This window comes from Meleagris gallopavo, chromosome 1 (genome assembly GCF_000146605.3).
Source record: "Meleagris gallopavo isolate NT-WF06-2002-E0010 breed Aviagen turkey brand Nicholas breeding stock chromosome 1, Turkey_5.1, whole genome shotgun sequence".
NCBI classification, from domain to species: domain Eukaryota; kingdom Metazoa; phylum Chordata; class Aves; order Galliformes; family Phasianidae; genus Meleagris; species Meleagris gallopavo.
The window spans coordinates 158,884,707-158,901,544 of NC_015011.2; positions in this window are offsets into that span (position 1 = coordinate 158,884,707).

Consider the following 16,838-nt stretch of genomic DNA (forward strand, 5'->3'; position numbering starts at 1 on the left):
CCCTCTCCTCTGTTTTCATTCTTTCTCCATCATAAAGTTAAGTAACAGAAGACTTATTTTTGATTTCTTATAAATTTGCATAATTTAGCTGCACAGCTTACAAAGATATAATTATGAGAGCCAATACTATTAAGATAATTGTAGTATATAATTGTAATAAAGAGATTCTCATTAAAATTGATTACTGCTTTTGGACCTTGAGTGTCAGTTTCACCTTAATCTAAGTAGTGGGGGACTTGCAAATCTGGTCACTCCTCCATACCTTTTTGGGTTGGACAGAGCAGTGGCAATAAAGATTTTGAGTATAACAGGTATTTACTGACTGTAATAAAATAAGGTGACAAGTAGTAAGAGTCCAGTCAGGGTTGTTCCATATGACCTGCATTGCCCTACTAGTATTTTGATTTCAGTACTCAAATGTTGTGGCTATAAAATGCCTTAGGAGCTATCTGAGTTCTTTTTTTTTTTCTTTTTCTTTTATCATTCCTGCAACAGGAAGCCATGTAAACAACAACAACAACAACAAACAAAAAGAAATATTGAAGGTGTCATAGTATTACTTAACATTATTTTTCATGGATTCATAGATTGCAGTTGTTTTCCCAGGGAAAGTTGATTGATTGGGCAACACATTGGATTTGAGATTCCAAATTCTAGATTTTGCAACAAATCTTGCATGTAATCTAAAATAGTCTTAAGTTCATTATCCATCTGTTAATATTATTTCATTCCACCTTTGCCCCCTTTTTTTTTAACATTTATTTTTCCTTCAGCTTGTAAATTTTTATTTATTTAATGCATGTACATCACTAATCAGGAGGAAGCTCTGGCTGTGATTAACTTTAGTAAGTGAAAGGAAGAAGAGCTGTTGTCTGATTTTTATTAGGTATTCCAGTGATACTGCTCAATATCCTGTTGAGCAACTTCATTCAAATGTTTTTGTTAGTGGCCAAAGTTTTTACAAGTCTATACTTGAAGGCAACATGTCTGTTTTACTGACGTTTCCATTGACAAGAATCTATTTGGCCTTGAATTCAGGATACAAGATTGCTAATTCATTAACAGTGATGTCAGTGAAATGTGATACAGATTAAAACACAAGCATTTACTACTGGAGTATATATACTATGACAAAGCAATAGGTTCTACTCTAAAAAAACATATATGTGTGTCTGTATATATATATACATACATACATACATACATATATATATATATGAAAAAGTATGATGAAAACCTTCAAGAACAATGAAAATAAAATATAAAGGATCAATATTTTAATAATGCAAGTAGTTCTATAGGATTTTTACAGCAATTGAGACATAATTAATGCCTCCTCTTTATTACCAAAACGGAAAGCAAATGTAATATGTTCAAAGGAACTAGAATGAAGGATCCATCATTAAGTAAATGAGACACTTTAATTATCTGTGGGTCATTAGTTCAATAAGCTCTAATGGCTCCTAAAGAGCTGTTGTGTAGTCTGAGAGTACTTTCTAACTTAGCATATAATGCATCAATACAGAAGAAAAAATATCAATATCAGAAGATCATTTTGATAAGTGTATAACTGATTTGGAATATTTCTGTCCACTTTTCAGTTATTATGTGCATGAAATACCTGTTTTTTATTCATAGTAGCAGCTCATGGTAAAATGATACAACCATTGTTTGGAATTGTTACTCCTTTTCACTTTTTTTTTTTTTTTTTTTTTTGTAATTTATGACACACAAAATCAAGTTGTCAACTTGCAAATTGGCTCTTCTACACATGCATCATACGTGGATTTTAGTTGGCATGTGCAAGAAAATAGTCTGGAAAATGAATCCTGAGAATTCCTGTTCACTATCTCAGGGTCCTTTAAGGTTCAGTGCTTTTTAGTGTCTTAGAGGCTTACTTTCCTGGTGAGATTACTTAGATATTAGCATTGATACTACTGCAGTGCATGCCAATTTAATTCTGCAATCTTGTGTGTTCTTCACAGGAATATGGAACATTTTATAAATCTGTAGCTTCATTCTGCTTTTATTAACTTTTCCTTTTTAATCCATTCTGACCTTTCTTTATTTTTATGGTTATTGCACTATGGTATATACAGGCTCACTGAAAAATATTTCATTGAATTTCTCTCCCTTTTATGCCCTTTCATGTCCTAAAAATTACCAAATAGTATATCTCATGGAAACATATGCCTGAGTGAGGGGCAAATACACATAGCCACATATCTTCAGATCATCAAAACAATAGCATTAGCATTTTTCCTAAGTAAACAAAAAGCAGTAATTACACCCTGATGTGAAAATCTTTCTGTGGGAACATCTGATAATCAGGCTTGGAAGGAACCTCAGGAAGTCATTTACTCCAGCCTCCTGCTCAAACAAGGATCAACTTTGAAATCAGACCACGTTACTAAGGACTTTGCCTAATGTAGCCCCTTAATGATCTCCAGGGATGGAAACTGGTAACCTATTTCTTTGTTTGACTATTCTCATCTTCAAAAAGATTTTTCTCACATCCAGTCAGGAAACCTCTCTTATTTCAACTTCTGACCACAGTTTGCAAAGTTCTGAAGAGCCTGGCTGTCTTCTTAATTTACTTCCTTGTAGGTAAAGTAAAGCTGCTTTCCCCAAGTATGTTTCTTCTCCAGGCTGAACAAGCCTGGTTCCCTCAGACTCTACTCTCATATCTGGTACTATTAAATATATTTTAAAAATTTATATACATGTTCATTAAATCTCACTTTTTAAGTCATTGAATTAACATGTATCAGCCTCAGGATTAGATTTAAAAAATGATTTGGGATCTTACCTGCTATGAGACCTTTTATCATCTGATGTTTTCAGACAGATGGAAACTCTCAATACTTTGTTAGATCTAGACCTTAGCATTTTCATTTTTTATTCTTACTTTGTACTTATTTATTTGTCCAAATTGTTGTTGTTTTCATTTTATATGCTGTTATATGCTATTACAGAGTATGTCTATTTTATTCAAACTGAGTATTGCATTGGCTCCTTAGGATGTGTATAGTCACTACATGTTTGGCTCTTCGCATAATTCCTTACCATGTCTCTTTGCTAAAAAATCTGTCAGTTTCTTGCTGTCGTCCTTCAGTAATTCATCAATTCCTTATTCCTGTCCCAAAGGAACCATGATTTCTATACTTTTTCATCATTCTCATTCCACCAATTCCATTGTAACTTACCCCTAGGACTATTTCTTTCAAATTTATTAATCAGAAATTTATTAGTCCTTCTACTTTCAACTTTTCCAACCATCATGTCATTTCTCAAGCCGAGATCAACTTGTACAACTTTCTCTAGGACAACTCATGAGAAATCAGTGAGAATAAACAGCTTACATCAAGCCATCTGTAGTGTCTGTCCTACCATCATGGTCATGGCATTTTAAGAATTTTGTTCTGCTCTTTCCAGTTTTCTGCTAGTGAAATGGAACATAAGGTCTCCAGTTGGGTGTGTTGCTCACACACAGTATAGTACTAGCCATACAAGAAAAAGGGATTGTCTTCAATGGTAGTGCAGTACTGTCACCAGAAGGATTTTCCTTTTCCACACGTTTGAATAGAAGGAGGTACTATACAGAATTGTCAGGATAGATACCTCACCACTACAGGCAGGCAGACAGAAGATCCTGCATTATTAAGGGAAGGAAAATGTATATTTTCTTCTAATTTTTATTGTTCCCTGTTTTTATGTTTTATATTTTTAAAGGATGGAGATTTTTATGGTTGAACAATGTATTTTGTATATCTGAGCTGAATAATCTTGGAAGACACCTTATAGAATCAGCAATATATCCCTCCTCATCATTACAGTTGCCTTCATTTTTCTCCTTGCCTGTCTAAACAATCCAAAGCCTGAAGTTTCTCTTTCAGTTTTCACATTGTTTTGAATTCTCTGTTCTGGCACACAGGAGGAAATTATCCACATTTACAGAGCTGCTTTTATTTTTCTAGATATCAGCCAAACTGAAGTAACTCCAATTACTTTCTATCCATTGCAGGTTACCAGACTGAAATTACACATCTCTGTCCTTTCAGATACATGTAGTAACTGCAGCCTTTTTGTTTGTCATAACCAAAGAAATAACAAATGCCTTCAATGGAATGAAATGTATATTTCTCATTTCCCTAACTTGCTTACAGGATTTCTCTGCACACAAAGAATAACCACAACCATTAATTTATGCCACACCACTGAAAAGAGATGGGAAGAGAATTCCCATTACCCTGGACTAAAAGACATACTTTGCACTAGTGAAAATGAAATATTGTTTAAAATGCTTCTCACAGCAGTGTGAACATAGCGTTTACACTAGAGCAGAGAGGCACTAGGCATAACAAAGAATACAAGTTTAATTCAGAGCTTTTTCTCTGTTTTTTTTTCCTAGTAAATTTTTCTTTTCATTTCAAGCTGCTTAATTAAAAGTATCTGCTTTTGTCACTCTGACCTGTGTTTTTGTCCAGGCTTAGTATGGTACAATTGATACTAACCCAGTGTGATCTGCTGTTGTGTCTACTAAAGGAACACAGCATAGCGTGATGATGTTTGTTTCTGCTGAGATATAATGGCTATTTTACTTGGCAGCTGCTTTCTGAGACATGGTTCTCAGAGGGGAACTCTCAATTTCAACAGCTACAGTATAGGTTTCCTCTCTGGTACCGAGTGTCAAACATCTGCTCTCCTCTTATCTTTCCCTTCCAGTCTTCCCTGTCTCTGGCATAGCTTGCTACAGGCCAGGAGTCCTTTCTATTTCCCTCTCAGATTTATGACAGCAGTTCTTTCTTGCCCAGGCCTACTATGACTAGGAGATTGTAGTTATTTCAGGTTATGTGGGGAACTACTGTGAACTGCTCTTTCCATCTTTGCCAGTACTACATTCCTCTCTACAAACATTCTTTGAGTGCCAGGATCCTGAAAGTCCCAGAGGTGCCATCAGCTAGTGAAGGGAAGAGTCAGCTCCAGCATTTGTGCAGTACTTAATCTTTGTACTTACATGCTCCTGTGGCTGCATTTTTACTGTGGTACACTTCCCTGTTCCCTAACATAGTTTATAACATGTCCTGCTCCAATTTTGTCTTCCTCCCTTAAAAAACTTATTCAAATGGAATCTGGAACAATTAATTACATCTTATGATCTCATAACTCTTTATGATCTCAAAACTATTTATAAGTATCTAAAATGCAGGAAACAAGCAGGTAGGGTGGACTCTTCAGTGGAGTGCAGCAATAGAAAAAAAGATAAAAGGCAGAAACAGGAAAATACAAAGTTCCATACAAACAAACAGAACTTCTTTACAGTCTGACTGATGGAGCACTGGAACAGGTTGCCCAGAGAGGTTATGGAGTCTCCTTCTCTGAACATATCCAAGACCCATCTGGATACCTACCTGTGCAACCTACTTTAGGGAACCTGCAGGGAGTTGGACTTGATGATCTTTAGAGATCCTTTCCAGTCTCTGCAATTATGTGATTCTGTGTAACTGTGTCTTTAGATTTTCAGCTTTGCAAGTTCAATCTGGAATTTAATGTAAAGAGATGATCAACTTAAATTACTGTTTCTTTTCTTTGAGAGTATGTGTTCAGGGTCAATTTAAAATTTTGCATTACTTGGTCTTTACCTTTGTTGATATTCCTCTCTCATTTTCTCTATTCTTGAAAAGGAATTTCTTTCAATGAACCTTAACCTTTAACAGCAAGTATCTGATAGGAAATGTGTCTGTGTGTTTTATGAAGAGAAAAATGGATTCAGCTGAATGTACGGATTTTAATTTCAAGTTTCTCCAGGAATGATTAGTATTGCTTTCATAAGCCACGCTTAGTCTTCTTTTTGAGCAATTAAGTCATCAAAAAGCCTCTGAGGAAATAAAATATTGCATTATATTGTCTTTTATGAGCTTATTTGGGGGCTTGTACAAACATACAAGACTCCATTACCTCCTATTAGCAGAATGAATTCTGTCCTCTACTAGGTGGGTTTAAGATCAGAATTTGGATGGTTGGCAATTGTCCAGCAAGTCAATATCCTTGATGGCACTCATCTCTGAAGACTCAGACATCCAAGCTTTCATTAAGATGTAACACACGGGCTTCCAGAACTTTAGCATTCTGAGTTTTTACTAGTAAATAACTATTTGCAAAAGAAAAAAAAAAGAAAAAAGAAAAGAAAAAAAAGAAAGAAAAAAAAAGTAGAGTGGGACGTTTAAGATACTTAAATGCTGATCTATATGGAAAATCCAATAATGAATTCAAAAACATAGATATTGGAGGTAGTGGTAAAACTCTGAGCAGATGGGGAAAAAGGACATATGTGCTTAAGTGGGCTGTGTAGAAGGTGTTTTAGAAGTGTATTATGGGCCAAGAGTTGATTTGAAAATAGTGGGACATCATGCAGGCTTATTGTTTTTTAATGTCAAATTATAGTCTTGACTGATGGATGCAGCAATACCTTCCAGTATTTGGCATCTATTTTGCTGACATTTTTGTGTGTAGATTCAGATAACTTCCTTCAGATCTAATATGCAGTCTAAACTTTCAATGAGAAATGTCACAAATCTTCCAGAAGAGTTCCAGAAAAGACCACAGATATTATCCGCATGGAATCCAATTCAGCTGAACCATACTGAGATGCCAATTAACAACCATGTACAATTCAGAGGAAATAATACAGCCCACACTCTTTTTCAGATTACAGATTTTTTATTTTTTTTTTTTATCAACTCTTTCTTCTGGATAGAGAAAAAGATGCCAGGCCTCTCTAATGACTGCTTACTTTTTTTCCTACTTCTCATGTGAAAGAGCTAATCTCAATCCTTTAGTGCCATTCAGATGTTTCAAGCAGAGAAATGAAAGTTTAGGAAAATATTATGATAGATATTTCTCTTCTAAGTAACCAGACCTGGGATAGAAGTATTATTCAATTAATTACTGCTGTATTTTTACATACATTTACATATAGACACTTTGTTCAATATTTTATACATTTAATTTATACATTTTTACCTAGAACATTTTAAAACAAAGAAGTTTCTAGATACTGTCGTTTACTGGAAAAAATACGTAAGTGAAGATGTAACCAATGGCCAACTTGATTACAGAAAAAAAAAAAGTCACAAGTATTTTATTTTGTGAAAAGTTAGACTTTGCAGATGGAGACTGATATTAGAATAAATACCTATTTGGTATCTATTATGAGAAAAGGAGTATACTTAATCGTTGAACTCACCACAGAATTTCAATGTACTTTTTAAACTCAGTCTTTCAATTATCTATTCTGAAAGTGGCATGCGAAGAAGATGGTTTCACTAACGTTATAAGCTTGCTGGAAATGCTTTGCTGCATCATGCAGTATGCTTATCAGAGATGAGGACTACCTTTGGACATAACTGGAGTGCTATATACTGTCCTTAGAGGCCAGGGCATTAACTTTTAACTGCACAGGAAGACAGAGTCATAGTTACAGCAAAGTCTGTGAGAATATCTGCCAAGATCTGCTGGAGAAAGAATCTGAACAAAGAATCAGACAATAGAGAAAAACATCTCTACTTTTTCTGGCCAAGTTGCATGTAAAATGTACACAGGGAGACATAGTTTATAGATAAGACAAGGACTGTACGTTTACCACAGAAGTTGGTTTGTGTATTGATGTTGCCTCTGTAACAACCTCATCCTGACTGTATGCCAAATAGCTTCTGGCAGATGCTCAGCTCAGCGAGCCTACATTCCTTAGCAGCTACAGTTTAGCAAATACGTGTAAGAGACAGAGACAGGCTGTGAAGCTGATGGTTCAGAAAGGAATTTACTTCAGAGTAGGAGATGATTATATAAAGAAAACAAATGATCAACTACAAGTTTAAACAAGCAAAGGTAGTCTCATGCATATCATGCTGATTTTTGTCATAAGAGACAACTAATTAGTCCCCCAAAAGTGATACTATTGTCAAAAATACAATCCCAAACTGGATTTTGAAGATTATCTTTCACAAGGAGTCGCAAGTTCTATAAAAAATACAGGTACTCTACAGTGTAGGAACATTGCATGTTATGCATATGATTTCCAAAATTGCTATTTACAGAGTTATACGAGATGGAGCTCTGGTTCCAAATGTTACCTGTTTAATACGCAAGATATAACAAACTGTTAGTATAAGGAACATTATATTTTTGTAGTATCAGACTACTTGTCAGGATGCCAGCTAGTGTTTCAGTCAGTTTATTTCTAGGATAGAGGATTTGCCAGACTCATTTCAGGAATCTTGCATTTGAGGAAATGAAAATATGAAGACAAGTCACTCACCAAAGATTTGGGATCCTTAACCAGTATGAAGCACCCAAGAAAGAGGGCTCATAAGGGAAGGCATTATAGAGTAGACATGAGAAGAGCAACTGATCACAGTGATTATGTCTGGAAAAGGATTAATGCAAAAAAACAGCAAGAGACCATTGGAATATCAAATTTAACTTCTGTAGAATGCTGAAGCAGAACAGCTAGTGTCCTGAATATGCTCCCCAAGAAATATAGAAATTGACTTATCAAGCAAATCAGATTTCTTGTGACACAGTGACCAGATGTTTGTTTCACCATTCTCTGGCAGACAGTTGAAGAAATCCCTGTACTAATCTGTTGCTAGCATCCCAGGGCAAAACTAACATCCTGTCAATTTTCCATGTGCAGAAATATGCCCTCAACACAGTAAGAAGACAGTGGTATTACAAGCTTCCAAAAATCCTTGCAAACTTAGTGAAAAGCAGAAATAATGATGGGCAGGAACTGAGGCAGTAAAAATTAATTATTTTCCCTATTTAGGCTCTTTATTAGGATAAATGCTTGTAAACATAATCTAAACCCCAAATTCTTTCTTACGCTTTCCATCCTTTTTGCTGCCTGTTCCTTTTATTCAAGTCCCTTATGCTTACAGTTTTCAGAGTAACATTATATACATACCTTTCCAGTTGTGTTTCTTTGGATTTAGCCAATTGACTAATTCAAGACATATTTTTGCAGTTACTCATACTGAAACACTGGCCTTCAAGATAGCCCAAAATCTGGTATGTCCTGATGAAGTTGTTTTGTTTGTTTGTTTGTTTGTTTGTTTTGTTTTGTTTTTTAATATATATATATAACTTTCATTATTTCTTCTTTTGCATGGTTTTAAAATCTTTGTGCTGGTGTAATTGCTCATATGGAATGTGGAAGATCTGTCCCTTGCTCCTCTCTCCCAAGATGTTTTGATTCTATTGCTGTCAAACTGTGAAAGAAGTTGAAAGTTGTGACATGCTATTTGTCTGGCTATGGCCGTCCTGTAAGTATATCTCCAAGAGGTATGACCTGTCATATTTCACTTACATTGGTAACACAGAACCTAAATGATGATAATTTAAATGTCAACAATATCAAGTCCAAAACATAAAGAAGGAAGAGAAATAATATTAATTATACTTCAAGATTATAGATTCACAGGAAGAAGATTGAAAAACATTTTGAGAGTCTAATAGTTTGTCCTTAAGACAGAATAAACTAGACATAAATGATTCATGGCAGTTATTTCTCTAACTTGTTTTCAGAAACTTACATTGATAGAAATTCCATAGTATTCCAAGGTAATCTGTTGCAATGCTTAATTATCTTCAAGATAAAAAAATTTCCTCATGCTTAAGATAAATTTCCCTTTATGCAATTTAGAAGTGCTTGCCACAGGGACAAGGTGTTTTTTCCTATTTTGTTTGTGATTGAAAAAAATTATTATAGATCTATCTATCTCTCTATCTATCTATCTATCTATCTATCTATTTTTAATATGAGGGCTGATTTGAATGTAATTTTTATTATGTTGGCCCACGAGGTCAAAGGTGGAGATTGATGGTATGGAAAAACAGGAAAAACAGGATGAACCTTACCAACAATATTACATTTTGTTGCTAAATGGTAGACGGCAGCAGAAGAGCAATCTGACAAAATACCATCTGATGTGGTAGTATGTATGAAGCAAAGGTGTGTCACTGAATTCATCCATGAAGGAAAAAAAAAAAATAGCACCCAATGGCATTCATTGATGCTTGTTCAACATTTACAAAGATCAAACAGTGGATGTGAGCATAATGAAGTAATGGGTGGTCAGTTTCAGCAGTGGCAGCAGCAACAATGAGTCATCTCCACTGGTGCAGATTTTTACAATTGTAGCATGCAGGCTCTTGTTCATCACTGGTGAAAATGCAAAGCTAACGGTGGTGATTACGCTGAAAACTATTGTTTAGTAGCTGAGAATTTTACTCTATGAAATACTGTTATTGTACTTGGTTACATTTTCCATGGGAATAAGTAGGAGGCATTACTTTCAGAGCAACCTGATATGTAGCTCAGTCCTAAAGAGGTCAACAGATGGATCTTTTGGTCAAATCAGTATGGAATTTATCTCAGCCTAAATATCTAAATGCATCTGTCAGCTCTGTGAATAAATAGTTGAAATGCTTCATGTAGACATCTACAGAGTCATGTGATTCCATAATTGCCACAAAAAATTCAAGGTTTCATTGAACTGCCCACCCATAGATGTCTGTTGTCTTCTTGGATACCTAATGAGTGGAAGATTCTGATAGGACTGCCATATTGCATGATACAACATCATTGATAATACTATGCTTTCCTGAATCAGTATCTGGAAGTCACTGAGAGAAATCCAACTTATCCTGGAGAAGCTTTTCTGCTGACAATATATATACATCTACTTTCAGGTGAATGAAATGGCCTTTTAAGCTCTGTTGGCTGCTTTTGTTGCAAGATTTGATTAATTTACCCCCACACAGAGGTTCTAATGGTTCTTCAAGAGTCCTTCTCAGACCAGAAAGATGCAGATGCGACAGCAAGATATGACATATATCACTTCAAGCACTCTTGTTGTGTCTTGGACACGCTAAAAAGTTTTAAATAGAGCTTAAACAGAAATGCATACAAGTCTTCTAATACAAAGATCTTTAATAATTCTTTTTCATTCTGTCCTCAGTCTGTCCTCATAGCTTATGCTTTTAAGACTACTGTTCATTATTGTTGCTGTTTCATGTTTTCCTATGATATATCAACATATTTTTCTCTTTTCAGAAGATGAGGTAAAAGAGAGGTGGTAGTTGTATAGCATAGAGACACTACTTAGGTATTTTTCAGTGGCACTGCTTCCTGGCTCGTTGATCTCAATGTTGAACTTGTATTATTTACATCTATTTTAAAGTAATATTTTGCTCTTGTCCCATTTTGCATTGCACCCTATTTATGTTATTTTCTACCTTCGCAAATCATTTTAAATTCTAGCTCTGAATGTCAGTGTGCTTGCATCTGCTCTTAGTTTGGTATACTCAGTTTAATGAGCAATGCCTCTATTGCACTGTTGAGATAATTAATTAAAATATTAAGTAGTGCCAGGTTCAGACCAGACATCAGTGGATCACCACTTGACACAGCTTTTTTATTTTGACACTCCATCATAATATCTACATTTTCTATATGGGTCTTCAGTTAATTGTATATGCAACTCACAACATTTTGATCTAGATAAATTTCTGTTTATTTTGTAGTGAGAACATGATGTGTGGCAGTGTCACATATATTACTTTCCTTGCGGTATATGACAACAAATCTTTTTTCCCTTTCTACAGATCAAATTTTCTCTGGAATGACATAATCTGCTCTTGACAAATCTATTTTAACTGTTACTTACCTTCTCGCACTCTTCTGTATGCTTACTAACAGGCAGCCTGTCTCAGCAGTTTTCTGAGTTTGAAAGTATGATGATATCCCTGTACTACCCTGCCTATTCTTTCTTATAGGCAAGCCTTGCATTTTTCCTCTTTTAGTCATCTAGAACTTTACCTGTCCCACACAAGCCCTGGATGAAAACCACTAACGCTTTTATTGTTTCACCAGGTTGAAGTCTAAGTACCTCAGGGTAAATTTCACCAGGCTTAGATGACTAATTTGCAGTATAGTAGGATATTACCTTAATTTCTCAAATGTTTGAACTTGCTGGAAGGCTTTTGTAGGTAAACTTTTGTGCTGTTCTAAAATTTTTTCCCCACCCCTCCACCCCCAGTTTAAATATTGCCATTGAACAAACAGTAATAAAGGATGGAATCTAAAATAAGCCTGAGAGGATATTTTATTGTTGTATCCCTAAACTGTTTTTAAGACAGCTGTTTACAAAGTTCACTAATAGTATTAATGCTGTTAACTGTTAAAAAATGTTTGGTTTTAAACATAAAACAAAGCCATGTATTTCAAATTAAGTGTTAGAGGAAATGTCTAACATCCTAAAAATATCTCTGTTATTTTTTAACAATAAGCTTGTAAATAATAATAAACAGTGTATGCATAATACTAAAGCATTGTTATGGCTAGGCCTGGCATTCTTTGTTGTATGGAACAAAGAAAATGAAAGCACAAGGAGAAACTCAGACAGGAATGCCAAGCTCTAATAAGATAGTTTTATCAGGACAAAGCTGTCTGGTGCATACCAGATTCTCCTAAAGATGAAATATAAATAAACAAACAACTGCAGATAACACTGCATCATCTAAACAGACTGGAAAACAAACTGTTGTAGGGCTTGGACAGTCTGTTATATAGACTCAAGACAGCATAAACAGAAACAAGCTTCTGCAATTTCAAAGGAAAAGCTGAGCCATGATTATATATGCTTTAGAATTTCCATATGCAGAAAACAAGAAATAGCTTATTAACTCTTGCTGCATAAATACCTCAGGAAGCATCTTGACAAAAAGGAATTCTTGCTACTGAACTTGGATATTAAAAAGAGAAAAGAAATTCAAATGGACTTTGAATTATATATAAATTCTATATAACCTGAAAATGCTTATTTTCTGAGTCAACCAGAGGTCTGAGGACATTGATGCTACATAAATTATTTTCTTCTTTAAGAACGAATTCGGTTTCAGTTCAGAAGCTTTACATTTTAGATTATCAGAAACAAACTGGTGAAGTCAGACCAAAACATCTGGATAACTAGCAGGAGACAGTCTGTATGCACCATATCAGAAGGATGTTATGATGGACTGGAACACATGATTTCCACTTCCTTCTGCTCTAGTTCTATGCAGATCCCACTTGTTGTAGGATCTACTTGTATCCTAAGTAGATAAAATACTCAGTATGTCTCAAGTTTTCAATCCCAAGAAGAATGAGATGTGCAATGATGAAAGTACCTTCTTTAGAAATGTGTTTTTTTTTTTTGCCACATTAGTGTTTTGTTTAAAAATAATAATAATAATTAATCTAGCTTTTAGTTTAGTGTAGAAGAACAAAAATGCTAAATATTATGTTTTGCAAAACATAACTATTCAGTTTCTATATAATCCTTTATTTGCTGTAGTTCATAAATTAAAGACTTGCATAGGAAAATAAGTTGAAAATAATAGTGTAATTTAGAGGTTGCAATGATAAGTATTGTTTTCCACAATAACAAAAAAATTGATCGTAAACCAAGATTAAGATTACACACTATCTGTGCTTATACCAACAGGGAATTTCACTGTGAATTACAAGGAGTTTAATTTTAAGCATATAGCTGTGTGCTAGGATGGTTTTGTTTTATTATTGTTTTTCTATGACATTTTATGTCTGCATATGCATAGATGAAAAAAGTTTAAAGTTTTGTTTCAACATATGGAAAGGCAGTTTTTAATGTAATTTGACGTTTGAGTAATTCAGTAATTGCTTATATACCTTACTTAGAGATATTTGCACCCTGTTGGGCTTCTGATCATTATATTCTTTGATTGATTACACCTTTAATTGGTGTAAATGTGGGCTTACTGGTTAACGAGGAGCTATACCAAATAAGCATGATTTTCTGTTGGGATTCAAGGTTACCTTCATTAGAAAGCTAGCATTATTGTAGCATGTAATATTCTGGATTATTATTTAATTTATTATTTCTTGATACATTTTAGCATTATAAGATAAATCCATTTATTAAGCTTTGCTGGCCCTCTTCATTTAATTTCTGTAAGTTCTTATTTGTTTTTTAATTGCACAATGATAAATATATTGAAGTTTGTTGTTTATGGTAGTAAACGATTGAAAATTAATGATTATGAAAGATGTATGCTACAGTTAAAAGATTAACTATCTTTATTTAGGTTATGTATTTTATATTTTATTCAGTTTCATGTTCACAGACCTTGCAAAACTTTCACGCTGCCTAGGTTTATGTGCTTATATTTGAATGCTGATAAAGTGCGGAATTTCAATCTGTTATTGTAACACTTTGAAATGAAATTTGTGTTATACTTTTATCACTGCTTAAGTTGCTTCCAGAAAATTTGATTGAAAGTATAGAAAAAGCAGCCATGAAGAAGGAAGCACATCTTCCATTCTCTATTTTTATGGCTGACACACATTACATTAGTGTCTTTTTGTGCAAGAGACAGTTTGGAATAATGAATATCAATTTCATGCATGTTACACACAGGCAAGTCTTATTGCTCGTCATTTTCCCTACAGTTTTCTTAAGAATCGGTCTGGATTATGAAGTCTACTTCAGTTGCCACATTCTTAGTATGAAGTAAAAAGGCATTTTGCCCAAGCCTTTCCTGGCAAGAGTTTAAATTTAGTCATATATTCCTCTGAAAAAGTGAACAATTGCTTTTATGGAAAGAGAACTCAGATGTGCAAGCTGGAAAGCAGCCACTCTGCACTCCTACCAGGTCTCTGACTTGAATGATAAGGGGACCAAGCCTGCCACAGAGACACTTACAGAGCAATTTAGATGCAGCATTACTTTCTGAGCTCTGCATTAAAAGTAGATAGATTCTTTTTTGCTTCATATATTCTAGCTGCACCGTCTCCGGGGCACTGCACAGAAGTCGGAGGAGCAGTTCGGGTGCCTAACGTAGGTGTCTGGCATATTTTTTAGATATTCTAAATATATATAAGACACTCCCATAGGACTACAAGGTGTGATGCAGGGCCTTATTCCAGTCTTTTAAAGGGGTCAGAAGCCAAACAAAATCAGAAAGCCAGACAAAATATTTTAGAACAATTCACACAGTATAAAGCATCTTTGTGTAAACTCAGATATCTCCTCATCCATTTAGAATTTTAGATGATGTTTTCTCTCAAGTCAAAGTTTTCCTCTCATAGATTCATGAGTTTCTGCTTTTCCCCCTGCTGACTATGTGAACTTGTGATGTTAGCCATTGTAGAAATGATCATATTGTTAAATTTGGTCACAGTTATCCCACTGTGATCAGAAATCACACAAAGTGTAGGTGGAGCTACATTAACTCCTGAGTGGCAAATACCAATTTTCATGTAAATTGGTCTATTGCTAATAATTTGAGTGTGTATATGGAAGAAGTGCTTTCCAAGGAGAAAATAGAAAATATTTTGTAGATCTTATTGCAATAGAGTGATTTCTTCCACAGCAGCATTTCCATCCCAAGTTGCTAAGTACATTGCATCTCAGTCTGAGTTGAAGCTGGTCTGGGCTTACCCTTCTCCCCGTGGTTTTAAATAGATTCATATTTATAGTGTTATTAAAAAAAAAACCACTATGTTTTGCACCTATATTCGGTTTCTAATGTTTCTCTTTGCAAATTAAGTCCCAGTTTGACTCACTATTCCACACATTTTGTATAAGTGACACAGAATATTTACAAGTGTAGTAACTATAGACTTATTTCGCAGAACAATGTCTTTTATACAGTCAATTAAATACTTGTTCCACCTTCACATTCTTTACATACAATGAAACTACCTCTAGGAAGCTAATTTTAACTTTTCTTCACTGATAATTATACTCATTCTTGTGTAAACCTTGTTGTTACTCCAATGCCACATAATAAAGATAGTGTGTTTCTTCATAGATGTTTAGATAAAACATGTGGTTTAAATTCCACTTTCAATAGGACTAATTGTATGACAATATCAGCTTCTGAACAGAGAAGACCCTATAAGTATATTCTGGAGGAGTAGGAGTAAGAGCTGATCTTTGTGCACAAAGATTACCCAGGACTGGGAAATCTTGTAGATCTTTTCCAACCTTGGTGATTCTGTGATTTCTGACATAGGACTGTCAGGCTGCTTTGGCAGCATTTCACCACTGTACTTCAGTTTCTTGTTTTGTGAAAAGAGAAATAACAGAAATAATAGAATAAAATAGAATTTAACTAGGAAGGGATCCTTAACGGCCATCTAGTCCAACTCCCCTGGAATGAACAGGAACATCCACAGCTAGATCAGGTTGCTTAGAGCCCATTCCATCCTGGCCATGAATATCTCTAGGGACGGGGCTTCCACCACATCTCTGGGCAACCTGTTCCAGTGCCCCACTGCCATTATTGTAAAAAACTTCTTCCTTACATCCAATCTAAATCTTCTCTCTAAAGGGGGCCCCTTTAAATACTGAAAGGCCAGTACCCAGTCTCCCTGGAGACTTTTCTTCTCCAGGCTTAACAACTTCAGCTCTCTCATTCTGTCCTCATGGAGGAAGTATTCTATCTGTTGTATCATTGTTGTGGCCGTCCTCAGGACATGCTCCAACAGGTCCATGTCTCTCCTGTATTGGGGACTTCATGTCTGGATGCATTAAAGTGATAAAGTGCTGTTATTTTACAGCTCAACAGCATACCAAGATTACTGCTATATGCATCAGAGAATGGTACCATTATATGTATATAGTCTGTCATACTATATTTTGCAAAAATGTTAAAAGTGAGTAACACCCTATTTGTTTTACCCTGAAGGTGGTAAAAATAGTTTCTTTCTTAGCAGTGAGAGAAAAAGCAATTTGTTGTTGTTGTTGTTGTTG